The 13,628-nt window shown below is 40.6% G+C and overlaps 1 pseudogene; it reads left to right on the top strand.

Annotated features, from left to right (window-relative positions):
- Positions 1-10,497: 10,497 nt before the first annotated feature.
- Positions 10,498-11,530, top strand: LOC122748144 (annotated as a pseudogene).
- The last annotated feature ends 2,098 nt before the right edge of the window (positions 11,531-13,628 follow it).

Genomic DNA, 13,628 nt, shown 5'->3' with positions numbered 1-13,628 from the left:
AAACAAATTCTGAGGGTAGGAAGGTGGATGCTCTGAGCAGGAAGCAGCTGATTCTCTTCTAAGCAATGCTGAAGTCATTTCACCTACACTAAGTGGAGGAGAACCAAATGGTAGTGACCATGTTCCAGTAAAGACCAGGGGAAGAAGAAAAAAGGAAGGAAAAAGAAGGGGAAAAAAGTAAGGAGAAAAAAAAATGTGACTTCTTGTAAAGGGATACCGAGGCAACTATTTATCAGCCTGATCTTTGTAATACAAGGGTCTTCTGTCTTGTAAAAGCATATATCCCACATATGACAGAGAATGTCCCCAGATTTGTCAAAACCATATCCTAGCTACACACTTCCGTTGATTCACATAGACACAAATTATGCTGTCAATGGGAATTCAGAAAACTTTTCCCAGGATTATGAAGACTTTGGTTAGAAACTAGAAACCGTAGGGTCACAGGTGGTATTTTCATCACTACCACCCATTAAAAGCATTAAAGGAAGAAATTATATTTGGGGAAGTGAACAGCTTGGTTAAGAAGATGGTATTTAAAATGGAATTTGGACTTCTAGACTGCAGTTTAAAATATAAGAATAACAGACTCCTAGCTAGAAATGGAGTGCATATAAAGAGCACTAAGAAGATTGTATTTGCTCAGTGGTAAGTCAAGTCAAGTCAAGAAATAATTATTAACAACCTACTATGTCCCAGCCACATTGTACTAAGTGCTAAGGATACAAAGAAAGGGGATGGAGTGGGGAAGTGTCCTTTCTCTCCAGGAGATCACAGTCTGATGGCTATCTTCTTAAACTGTGAGTCAAAACCTCATATGGGGTTGAGTAACTGAATGTGGGAGTCTCAAAAAAATTGGCAACAGCACAAGATTAAGAAGTTTTGTTTTCTACCTATATGTCTAGGGTTGTGTAAAATTCTTGGGTAAAAATGGGGTCACAAATGGAAAATGTTTAAGAAGCCTTGGTCTAATGGACCTTCCAAATTTAGTCAAAAGGGCTTTAAATTGCATAGAATAGAGGAAGGAGAAAACTTCCTTGTATATACATTTAGCTAGATACCACTGAGAATAACTACAATTTGGGAAAAAGAATGGTAAGTCAAACTTCCATATGTACATGAGAAACAAAATCCAAGAAAGGAATCAGAAGTAAAGAAAATTACCCAAACATATACACATCAATAATTAAGGTGAAACAGAATATAAAGAAGTATATTTTACCTCAGGATTATTCCTAGGACTCAGTGGGATGAAATCTATGACCAGAATATGGCTCTGGATGGTTCTACCTTATTCAAGATAAAAGGTAAAAAAAAGAGAAGAGCTAAGCTTTGTATATTAAGACTATTCATTCTGGTGAGAATGACCTAGGAGACACAATGGATAGAGCAATGGAATTGGAATCAGGAAGACTCATTTTTATGATTTCAAGTCCATACCTTACTAGCTGTGTGACCCTAAGCAAGTCCCTTAACCCTGTTTGCTTTAGTTTCTCATTCGTAAAATAATCTGGAAAAGGAAATGGAAAACCACTCTGGTATATTTGCTGAGAAAACCCCAAATGTGATCACGAAAAGTCAAACACAACGGAAAAATGACTGAACAACAATTCATGTAAGTAAGCAAGAAGTTTTGGTAGAAAGCCTTTGGATGAAGATCAATAGAAGGACAAATAGAAGTGATTTTGTCATTGGATGTCACAATAGGCCACCTGGATAAACAGAGGAAAATAGATAATAGATAAGGGATTTAGGAAATAGATCACAAAGTTGTCATGGAGGAACAGTGATGGAAGAATTCAATTATCCAGAAATCTGTCCCAAAAAGAACCTCTAATAACTTTTTTTTTTTGCAGGGCAATAAGGGTTAAGTGACTTGCCCAGGGTCACACAGCTATTAAGTGTCAAGTGTCTGAGGCTGTATTTGAACTCAGGTCCTCCTGAATCCAGGGCCGGTGCTTTATCCACTGCACCACCTACCTGCCCCCCTCTAATAACTTTTTACTTACCATAATGATCATTGAACTTTTCAAAATGCAGAAGAACCAACACAAGGGACTTCTATTTTGGACTGGATTTCTACCATCAGGGAGGAACTCACTGCAGTGGAAAAGATGGGAAATCTTAAGGGGAAAGTGATCACTCCCTCTGACAAGCTTGTGACAGAGAATGAAAGTAAAGTTGGGTACAATCTGCCATGGATCCTAGATTTTGGAAAGGAGATTTCAAAGGATTCAGAGGGAAGACAAGGAGGATTTAGTGAGCTAATATTCTATAAGGTGAATCAGTTTTTGACTCAGAAAACTCTTAAGAATGAAATTCTGAAGCCACAAAGGAAAACAATCAGAGTGAGGAGGAAAAATGAACATTGTCTGAAGAAACCAATGTAGATACATTCATTAACTGAGTATTTTAAAAGAAATAAGCAGAAGATGGAATCAAGGCCAGGTGACAGAAGATAGATACAAAACTATGACGTGAAGAATAATGCTTGAAGTGCTGATGCTTGGGATGAGCTGAGGCTGGCAAAAACAGGTAAAGATGTAAAAAATGAGTGTTTAAAGGTATGGGGTGGAATAGGAAGGAAGAGGACCAAGGAATGAATGTGGCATTGGTGGTTGCTTTTTAGAGTGGATGGAATGGGACGCCTCATAGGTCTCCCCCAAATCCCTCCAAATCCCTTCAAATAATGCCATAAGACAATACCTGGAGCAAAAGGATGGGATGAGATTATTTTACAGCCAAAGATGGCTTAGAAGGTCAAAAGGAGGAGTCTGCTGTGCTGGGATGGGAGTGAAACCAAACCACAAGCTTGAGCAGATACAGATCCAGCCCCAGGCAGGCTGCACAAGAGAAAGAGACCTCCAGAGGCTCTGAATCAGCTGCAGTGTCAATGTCTTCTGGAACTAAGCTCATGGTCTGGTGAGAGGGCTGAGTGGTTGGCTGGGGGAGATTACAGGGGTCTCTGCTGATGCTGAGGCAGAACTCAGTTGTTTTACCCCTGCTGGGAACCAGGATGCAGTCTTGAGTAGCAACAGCCTAGGTGGGAGAGGGGTATAAGCTAGCTAGAGCTATCAACACAGCAAAACAAAAAAATTGTTTTCTGGTTGAAGAGCAAGTAGTCTTGGGGTTATTTTCAGCCCAGAGCACAGGCCAGGTGAGTGCAGAACATGGCTCTCCTTAAACTGTACCACCTGGGACCCCCTGAAGCTTGGGACAGTGCAGCCTGGAAGCAGTGCCCCACTTTAAAAAGGAGTTAGAAGTCAAGTAAAAGATGAGCAAGATGAGCAGACAGAGAAAGATGTGGACCATAGAAAGTTTCTTTCAGGGCAGCTAGGTGGTACAGTGGATGGACCGCTGGCCCTGGAGTCAGGAGTACCTGAGTTCCAATCCAGGCTCAGACACTTAACACTTACTAGCTGTGTGACCCTGGGCAAATCACTTAACCCCAATTGCCCCACTTAAAAAAAGTTTCTTTCATGACAAGGAAGATCGAGGTGCACCCTCAGAAGAAGATAGCAATGTCAGGCCTCCTACATCCAAAGCTTCCAAGAAAAATATGAATTGGTCTCAGGCCATAGAGGCACTCATAAAGGACTTTGAAGATAAAGTAAGAGAGGTAGAGGAAAAATTGGAAAGAGAAATGAGAGTGATGCAGGAAAGTCATAAAAAAAAGGTCAACAGCTTGAAAAGCCAAATGGAAAAGTTCTCTGAAGAAAATAATTGACTAAGAATTAGGATTGAACAAATGGAAGCTAGTGATTTTATGAGAAACCAAGACACAATAAAGCAAATCCAAATGAATAAAAAATAGAGGGCAATAGAGTGGATGGAATGCAAAACTATTTGGTATTGGTTAAGAAATAGAGTGGTGGATTAGTGGAATAGTTTAGGCACAGGAGACACAGTAGTAAATGACTATAGTAATCTACTGTTTGATAAACTCAAAGACTCCAGCTGATAGGAACTGGAAAGATAGTATGGCAGAAACTAGGCATAGACCAACATCTAACACCATATATCAAAATAAGGTCAAAATGGGTACATGATTTTGACATAAAGGGTGATACCATAGGTAAATTAGGAGAGGGAGGAATAGTTTACCTCTCAGATCTATGGAGAAGAGAGCAATTTATGACTAAACAAGAGATAGAGAATATTATGAAATGCAAAATGGATGATTTCAATTACATTAAATTAAAAAGGTTTTGTACAAACAGAAGAAATGCAGCCAAAATTAGAAGGGAAACAGAAAGCTGGGAAACAATTTTTATAGCCAATGTTTCTGATAAAAGCCTCATTTCTAAAATATATCAGGAACTAAATCAAATTTATAAGAATCCAAGTCATTCCCCAACTGAGAAATGGTCAAAGGACATGAACAGGCAGTTTTCAGATGAAGAAATCAAAGCTATTTATTGCCATATGAAAAATGCTCTAAATCACTACCTATTAGAGAAATGCAAATTAGAGTGGATGGAATGATGATAAATGACACACAGAGAAGACAGAGATGCTCAAGTCTTATTTTGACTCTCTTTTCTCTTCCAAATTTTCCTTGACCTCTCTGTAGTCTTTGACACTGTTGATCACACTCTCCTCCTTGATATTTGCTTCCTTCTAGATTTTAAAGACATTACTCTCTCCTGGTTCTCCTTCTACCTCTCTGACTGTTCCTTCTCTGTCTCTTTTGCTGGATCCTCATCCAGATCTCACCCTCTAACCATAGGTGTCTCTCAGGATTCTGTCCTGGGCTCTCCTCTCTGCTCCATTGACACTATTTCACTCATTGATCTCATCAGCTCCCATGGATTTAATTACTATCTCTATGCTGATGATTCCCAAATCTACCTACTCCGCCCTAAACTGACTTCCAATCTTGCATCTCCAACTGTCTTTCAGATATCTTCAACTGAATGCCCAGTAGACATCTTTTTTCTTTTTTTTTTTGTGGGGCAATTGGGGTTAAGTGACTTGCCCAGGGTCACACAGCTAGTAAATGTCAAGTGTCTGAGGCCGGATTTGAACTCAGGTCTTCCTGATTCCAGGGCCGATGCTCTATCCACTGCTCCACCTAGCCACCCCTCCAGTAGACATCTTAAACTCAATATGCCCAAAAGAGATAATCATTATCTTTCTCCTTAAGCTTACACACACACACCCCTTCCCTTTTACTAAAAAGGGCAACACCATCTTTTCAGTACCTTAGGTTAGCAAACTAGGAGTCATCCTCCACCCCTCACTATTTCTTATTCCCCATATCCAAGCTGTTGCCAAAGCTTGTTGATTTCACCTTTGCACCATCACTCAAATATTCCCCCTTTTCTCCTTTGACACTGCCACTACTCTGGTGCAGACCCTTATCACCTCATGCTTGGATTATGCTGGTGGGTCTGCCTACCAAAAGTCTCTCCCCACTCCAATCCATCCTCCATTCAGCCACCAAGGTTATTTTCCTAAAGTGCAGGTCTGACCATGTTACCCCCTACTCAATCAACTCTAGTGGCCTCCATCAGTTCCAGGACAAAATACAAAATTCTATGTTTGGCATTCACAACCTTTCCTAATCTAGCCCCCTCCTACCTTTCCAGTCTTCTTATACCTTACTTTCTACCACATACTCTTCAATCCACTGACACTGACCTCCTAACTGTTCCATGAACCCATCTCTCATCTCTGGGCATTCTCTCTGGCTGTCCCCCATTTCTTGAATGTTTTCCCTCGTCATTTCTACCTTTTGGCTTCCTTTAAGTCCTAACTAAACTCCCATCTTCTGTAGGAAGCCTTTCCCAACCTCTTTTAATTCTAGTAACTTCCCTCTATTAGCTATTTCCTATTTATCCTGTATATAGTTTGTTTGTGCATCTTTACTAACCATCTTCCCCATTTGGATTATGAGTTCCTTGAGGGCAGGGACTGTCTTTTGCCTCTTTTTTGTATCCCCAGCTCTTAGCACAGTATCTCTCACATAGTAGGCACTTAATAAAAGTTTATTGATAAAGGAATTGATACTAAAGACGAGCAAAGAAATAATAAAGGAACACTCTTCTTAACAAAACTCAAGCCACCTGGGCCACTTGAAAAGTACTAAAAGAAATGGGCCAAGTGATGGCTGAGTCACTGTCAGAGATTACAAAGATCCTATCCTGGAAAAAAAGAAGTTCTGAAAGACTGAAGAAAAGCAAAGGTTTTCCCTGATATTAAAAGAGAACAATGGAATGAAATCTACAAACTCTAGGTCATCGAGCTTAACTTTGATGCCTGGAAAAATCCTAGATCATGTTATGAAAGAAATGACTTGTGAATGCAGAAAAGCAAGGAGCAATCACAAAGCATCAAGCTCAGCTTCCTCAAGATTAGGTCACCCCACATTGGCTGTCTTTCCTCTTTTGACAGGGTAACTAAACTGGTAATTTAAGGGAATGTGATAGAACAAGTTTACCCAGATTTTTACAAAAATCTGATAAAGTTTCTCATGCTGTTCCCATGGAAAAGATAGAGAGTTGTGGGCTAAATGGTAATACAATTAAATCTGGGGTTCTTAACTCGAGGTGTGTGAACTTGTTTCTTTTATTTTTGATGTATTTTGATAACTATGTTTCAATATATTTTGTTTCCTTTGTAATCCTACGTATTTTTATTTTTTGCATTTAAGAGAATTATTTTGAATAGGGGTCCAGAAGCTTTCCAAGCCCAACAAAGGAGTCCATGAACCAAATGAAGTTATTGTTGTTATTTTTCATTTGTGTCTGACTCTTCACGACTCCATTTGGGGTTTTCTTGGCAAAGATCCTGCAATGGTTTTCAATTTCCTTCTCCAGCTCATTTTATAGATGGGGAACTGAGGCAAACAGGGTTAAGTAACATGCCCAGGGTCACACAGCCAGGGTCTGAGATTTGAACTCAGGAAAATAAGTCTTCCTTACTCCAAGTCTGGTACCCTATGCACTATGGCGCCACCTAGCTGCTCAAAACGGGTTGAAGAACCCCTAAATGAAATGCACTGAAACTGGCCAAACTCAGAAATTGATGGCGTGACATCCAGTTGGAAGGAAGTCCCTAGTGGTGAGTGATTTAGGGACTCATGTTTGGCATTGTGCTATTTCACATTCAAATCAGTGATTACATAAGGGTGTAGACTACAACACCATTATCACATTTTCCTATGAGATGAAGGGGAGACAGAGAGAGAGAACAGGGGAGGGGAGATAGATAACCCACTAGATTAGATTATAGAGACAGGATCCAAAGAGATTTTGACAAGCCAGAACATTGACCCAAATCTAATTAGATGAAACCTAATAGGAATAAATGTAAAGTCTTACCCTTAAAAAAACAAAAACAATTTCGGCTTTATAAATAAGCATGGGTTGAGAAGAGGTTGTCTGAAAGAAAACTGAGGGTTTTGGTGAACTACATACAAGACCAACAGGAGGCAGCAGGGTGATACAATGCAGAAAAGAGAACTCATCTTGGATCTCCTCAAGAGAGGCACATTCATTTTTTCAAGGACTTGGGTGGCTTCTCCATCTCCAGATGTTGCCATGCATTCATGCCTGCTCATTCTTCATGACTCATACTCCCTCATATGTTCACCTCAGGGGACTTCCTCAAAGTGCTGGGGACCTTGCTTCCTGGTTTTCTCTTCATGTGGCTAGGTTTCCAATGGTGCACACAGGTTAGCCATTGATCACTTATAACAGTGCCTGGTGCAGAATAATTCCTGAACTGTTGCAGTAGCCTGCTGTTTGGTCTCCCTGCCTCTATCTAGTCTTTCCCCACTCCAATCTAGCCTCCACTCAGTTGCCAAAGTAATTTTACTAAAATGTAGTTCTGGCTTATGTCACCACCACAACCACCACCACCCTTCCTCCTTGACATAAACTCCAGTGGCTCCCTATTACCTTCAAGATCAAATACAAAATCATCTCATTGGTGTTTAAAGCCCTCACAGCTTGGCCCTCTCCTTCCTTTCCACTATACTTGACTATCTTCCACATACTTTCTATTCCAGCAACACCAGCCTACTGTTCCGTAAACATGATACTGTATCCCTTGACTCCTGGTCTTTTCACTGGCTGTCCTCCCATATCTTTTCTTTCTTTCTTTCTTTCTTTCTTTCTTTCTTTCTTTCTTTCTTTCTTTCTTTCTTTCTTTCTTTCTTTCTTTCTTTCTTTTTGAGGCAGGGCAATGAGGGTTAAGTGACTTGCCCAAGGTCACGCGGTTAGTAAGTGTCAAGTGTCTGAGGCTGGATTTGAACTCAGGTCCTCCTGAATCCAGGGCTGGTGCTTTATCCACTATGCCACCTAGCTGCCCCATGTCCTTCCATATCTGAAATGCCCTCCAACCTTACCTCTACCTCCTGGCTTCCATAGCTCAGCCCAAATCCCACTGTGTAGAGGAGGCTTTTCCTGATCCCCTTGAACCCCATTGCCTCCAATTTCTCCTGTTTTTAACTTGTTTGCATGTTGTTTCCCCCATTAGACTACAAGCTTCTAGAGGGCAGGGACTAGCTTTTGCCTTTCTTTGTATTCCCAACACTTAGCACAGTGGATGGCACATAGTAGATGCTTAATAAATGATTGTTGATGGATTGATTGACCCATCACTCTTCCCATGTAATCAGCCCAACCTGTCATAAGGAAGAGAGATAAGATTTGATCTTCTTGGTCCTGGAGCCAGAACTAGGAATAATTCAGTTCAGTTCAGTTCGACAAACATTTATTTATTTGTTCCTGCCTCTTCCTATTCCTCTTCCATCCTCCATCAACCATGGGCTGATATACAAAGTGTTTTGCCAAATGCTGGTGATAGAGGAACAAAAAAATGAAACATTCCCTGTCCTCAGAGAGCTTGCAATCTCCTAGGAGGATTTTACTTGTATCCAGATAAATAAATAGAAAATAATATTAAGTGAAAACTCAAGATTTCAGGAAAGGCCTTTGGTATGAGGTGGCACCTGAGATGTACTTTGAAGGAAACTAAGTATTCTCAGAAATAGAGGAGAGAAAAAAAAAGAAATAGAGGAGAGGAGATATATTTGGGGGTTTCACTTATACAAAAATACAGAGGCAGGAGATAGGAAGGAGAGATGATGAACACCTAGGTCAGTTTTACTGAAATGGAGAAGAGTACATGAAGGGAAATAAAATTAAATAAATCTGGAAAGGTGAGAGCCAGATTGTGAAAGACTTCAAATGCTAAGGTAAGGATTTTATATTGTACCCTGGCAGAAATAGGGAGCTCCTGGAGATTTGGAGAGAGGAAAGTGATATAGTCAGTTTTAGGAATATCTACTTGAAAGTTACATGGTGGATTAATTGGAAAGGGGAAAGATTGGAAGCAAGGGAACCAATTAGAAAAATTATTTCAATAGCATAAGAAAGATGTGATGGGGGCCTGAGCTAGGCTCTACTAGAGAGAAAGGGAATGATTCAATAATTATTGTAAAGAAAGAATGGACAAGACTTGATTACTGATTGGAAATGAGGGGTGAGGAAAAGAAAAGAGTTAAGGGTGATTGAAATTGTAAACAGAAATGACTTGGATGGCAAAACCCTCAACAAAAATTGGTTAGTTTGGAGAAGAGCTGGACTTGAAGGGAGGTACCGTGAGTTCTATTTGGGATAGGTTGAACTTAAGAAGACTATGGGTCACTTAGGAAGTGATGTCAAGCTAACAGCTGGTGAAAATAAACATGATTAAAAACAAAAATGGTAGGGATTTTATAGAAGCAAAAGAAATTAAGAAGAGGTGACAAGAATACACAGAACTATACAAGAAAGATCTTAACATCTCCAATAACTATGATGGTGTGCTTATTGATATAGAGCTAGACATCCTGGAGAATGAAGTCAAGCGGACCTTAGGAAGCATTGCTAACAATAAGGCTAGTGGAGGTGATGGAATTCCAGTTGAGCTATTTAAAACCCTAAAAGATAATTCTGTTAAAGTTCTGCATTCATTTGGAAAACTCAACAGTGGCCACTGGATTGGAAAAGATCAGTTTATATCCCAATTGTAAAAAAGAGTAATGCCAAGGAATGTTCAAAGTACTAAACAATTGCACTCATTTCATATGCCAGAAAGGTTATGCTTAAGATTATGCAAACTAAGCTTCAGCAATACGTGAACTGAGAATTACCAGAAAAGTAAGCTGATTTTTGAAGAGGCAGAGGAACTAAAGACCAAATTACTAACATTTGCTGGTTTATGAAGAAAGTAAGGGAGTTCCAGAAAAACATCTATTTTTGTTTCATTGACTACTCTAAAACTTTTGACTGTGTGAATCACAACAAATTGTGGCAAGTCCTCAAAGAGATGGCAGTACCAAATAATCTTACTTGTCTCCTTGTTGAACCTGTATGTGGACTAAGAAGTAACAGTTAGAACCAAACATGAAACAACTGATTGGTTTATGATTGGAAAAGGAGTATGAGCTCTCAACTCTTCTCCCAAGCTTGGTGCCAGGATCCACTGCTGCATATGTGAAACAAGATGATGAAGGTCAAAGTCAACATATTTGGCCATATTGGGTGCCTGGTTACCAGGGCTATGTTCAACTCAGGTAGAGTAAACATGTGGCCATCAGTGACTCCTTTGTTGACCTCAACTACATGGTTTATATGTTTCAATATGATTTCACCCATGGTAAGTTTAAGGGCACTGTCAAGGCTGAGAATGGAAAGCTAGTGATCAATGGAAAAGTCATTACCAACTTCCAAGAGCTGGAACCCTCCAATATTACATGGGGAGATGCTAGAGCCAAGTATGTTGTAAAGTCCATTGCTGCCTTTACCACTCTGGAAAAGGCCAAGGCTCATTCTTTCTGCCCCTTCTGCTGATATTCCAATGTTCATGATGGGAGTGAGCCATGTGAAATACAATTCCCTTAACATAGCCAGTAATGCCTCCTGAACAGCCAGCTGCTTGGGCCATTGGTCAAGGTCATTCATAACAACTTTGGCATTGTGGAAGGACTCATGACCCCAGTTCATGCTTTACTGCTACCCAGAAAACAGTAGATGCTCCCTCTGGTGAGCTGTGGCATGATGAGTATGATGCTGCCCAAATCATCATCCCTGCTTCCACTGGTACTGCTAGGGTTGTAGGCAAGGTCATACCTGATCTGAGGGGAAGCTCACAGGCCTCGTCTTCTGTGTTCCTACTCCCAGTGTCTGTTGTAGATCTGACCTGCCACCTGGAGAAACTTGCCAAATATGATGCTATCAAGAAAGTAGTGAAGCAAGCATCAGGGGGAGCCTTGAGGGTCATCTTCAGCTACACAGGACCAGTTTTTATCCTGTGATTTTAACAGTAACTTCCACTTCTCTACCTTGACGCTGGTGCTGGCATTGCCCCCAATGACCATTTTGTCAAGCTCATTTCCTGTTATGACAATGAGTATGGTTACAACAACCATGTAGTAGACCTCGGGTCTCCATGGCCTCCAAAGAGGAAAGTAGAAAGCCATGGATCTTCGTCCCCAGCCAAAAGAGGAATTCCACCACTAGGGAGCCCACATCCCTAACCTATGTTCCTATACTGGGGATCCCATGCCCCATTCACATCTTTGTCTCCAAGTACCTTTGTAGTAGGGGGCAGAAGCCTAGAGTCCTATATTGTGTACCATCAATAAAGTCACCATATTCAGTGTGGGGGAAGGAAAAGAAGTATTATAGGGCTCTATATTGTCCCCTTATTTATTTAACTTCCATGCAGAGTACATCATACAAAGGGCCAGCTTGGACAAATCAAAAGCTGGAATTAAAGTTGCTGGGAAAAATATCAGCAATCTCAGCTATGCAGATGATGCCACTCTGCCATTGCAGAAAGTGAAGAGGGATTAAGAAGCCTCTTGATGAGGGTGAAAGAGGAAAGTGTAAAAACTGACTTAAAGCTTAAAATAAAAAAAAAAACCCACTAAGATCTTGGGGCAGCTAGGTGGCACAGTGGATAAAACACCCACCCTGGATTCAGGAGGACCTGAATTCAAATCCAGCCTCAGACACTTGACACTTACTAGCTGTGTGACTCTGGGCAAGTCACTTAACCCTCATTGCCCTGCAAAAAACAAACAAAGGAAAAAAACCACACACTAAGATCTTGGTAACTGGTCCCATCACTTCTTTGCAAAAAGGAGAAGAAATGGAAACAGTGTCATATTTTATATCCTTGGGCTCAAAAATCACTGAAGACAGCAACTCCAGCCATGAAATTACAAGGTACTTGCTCCCTGGAAGGAAAGCTATGGCAAATCAGGACAACATACTAAAAAACAGAGATGTCATCTTTTTTTTTGTTTTTTGTTTTTTTGTTTTTTGCAGGGCAATGAGGGTTAAGTGACTTGCCCAGGGTCACACAGCTAGTAAGTGTCAAGTGTCTGAGGCCGGATTTGAACTCAGGTACTCCTGAATCCAGGGCCGGTGCTTTACCACTGCGCTATCTAGCTGCCCCCAGAGATGTCATCTTTCTGACAAAGGTTCATGTAGCCAAAGCTATGATTTTTCCAATAGCAATGCATGGCTGTGAGAGTTAGACTATAAGGAAAGTTGAAAGCCACAGAACTGATGCTTTCAAATTGTAGTGCTAGAGCAGACTTTTTTTTGATGAGTCAATTGAGGTTAATTGACTGGCCCAGCATCCCACAACTAGTAAGTGTCAAGTGTCTGAGGCTGGATTTGAACTCAGGTCCTCCTGATTCCAGGGCCGGTGCTCTATCCACTGTGCCACCTAGCTGCCCCTAGAGAATACTTTTGATAGTCCCTTGGACAGCAAAGAGATCATGAACTTGGACAGACTTTGAGAGATACTGGGGGATAGAAGGGCCTGGAGTGCAATGGTCCATGGGGTCACAAAGAATCAGACATGACTGAAAAACAACAAAAAAGTGGGGATAATAAAAACCTGCCTTCCAGGTTGGTTTTAAAGATAATTGAGATAATACTTACAAAGTTCTTCATAAAGTTTGAAGCACTAGATGTTGTTTGTCCTTAATCCTTTTTATGTGTTTTGTTTTGGTTTGGGGTTTTTTCGGAGGTTTGGGCTTTTTTTTAAATCATAAAAGTATTTTATTATTTTCCATTACATGTAGAGATAGTTTTCAAGATTCATTTTTATAAGATTTCTCGTTCCAAATTTTTCTCCCTCCCTCCCTTACCTTCTCCCTTCCCAAGACAGAAAGCAATCTGATATAGGTTGTATATGTGTTTGTCCCTCATTCTTGAAGAGGACCAATGACATCAGGAAGGTGATGTCCTGACTTGCAAGTGAATTGGACTTAAGTGAGGTATGGCTGTGCAAAGTCACCAGCCTCACTCTCTCCTCCAGAGCTATCTGGGTCCAGTGGCAAGAAATAGATCAGAGTAACTGGAGATAGCCCTGGATGCAGTGGGAGACCTTGGCCTTTTTAAGCTACATTCTTCCCAGGACTCAGTTTGTCTGAGGTAACGGCCATTCAGTGCCAGCTATCATTATGACTAAAGTTGTTTGGCTTTACAATGTTGTTTTATAGTTGTCATTATTCAATGGTTTCAGTCATGTCTAACTCTTTGTGATCCCATCTGGGGTTTTCTTGGCAAAGATACTGGAGTGGTTTGCTATTTTTTTTTCCTCCACCTCATTTTACA

Source organism: Dromiciops gliroides, chromosome 3 (genome assembly GCF_019393635.1).
Source record: "Dromiciops gliroides isolate mDroGli1 chromosome 3, mDroGli1.pri, whole genome shotgun sequence".
Classification (NCBI taxonomy): Eukaryota; Metazoa; Chordata; class Mammalia; order Microbiotheria; family Microbiotheriidae; genus Dromiciops; species Dromiciops gliroides.
The sequence above is the reverse complement of the archived record's forward strand: the minus strand, read 5'-3'. Positions and strand labels throughout refer to the sequence as shown.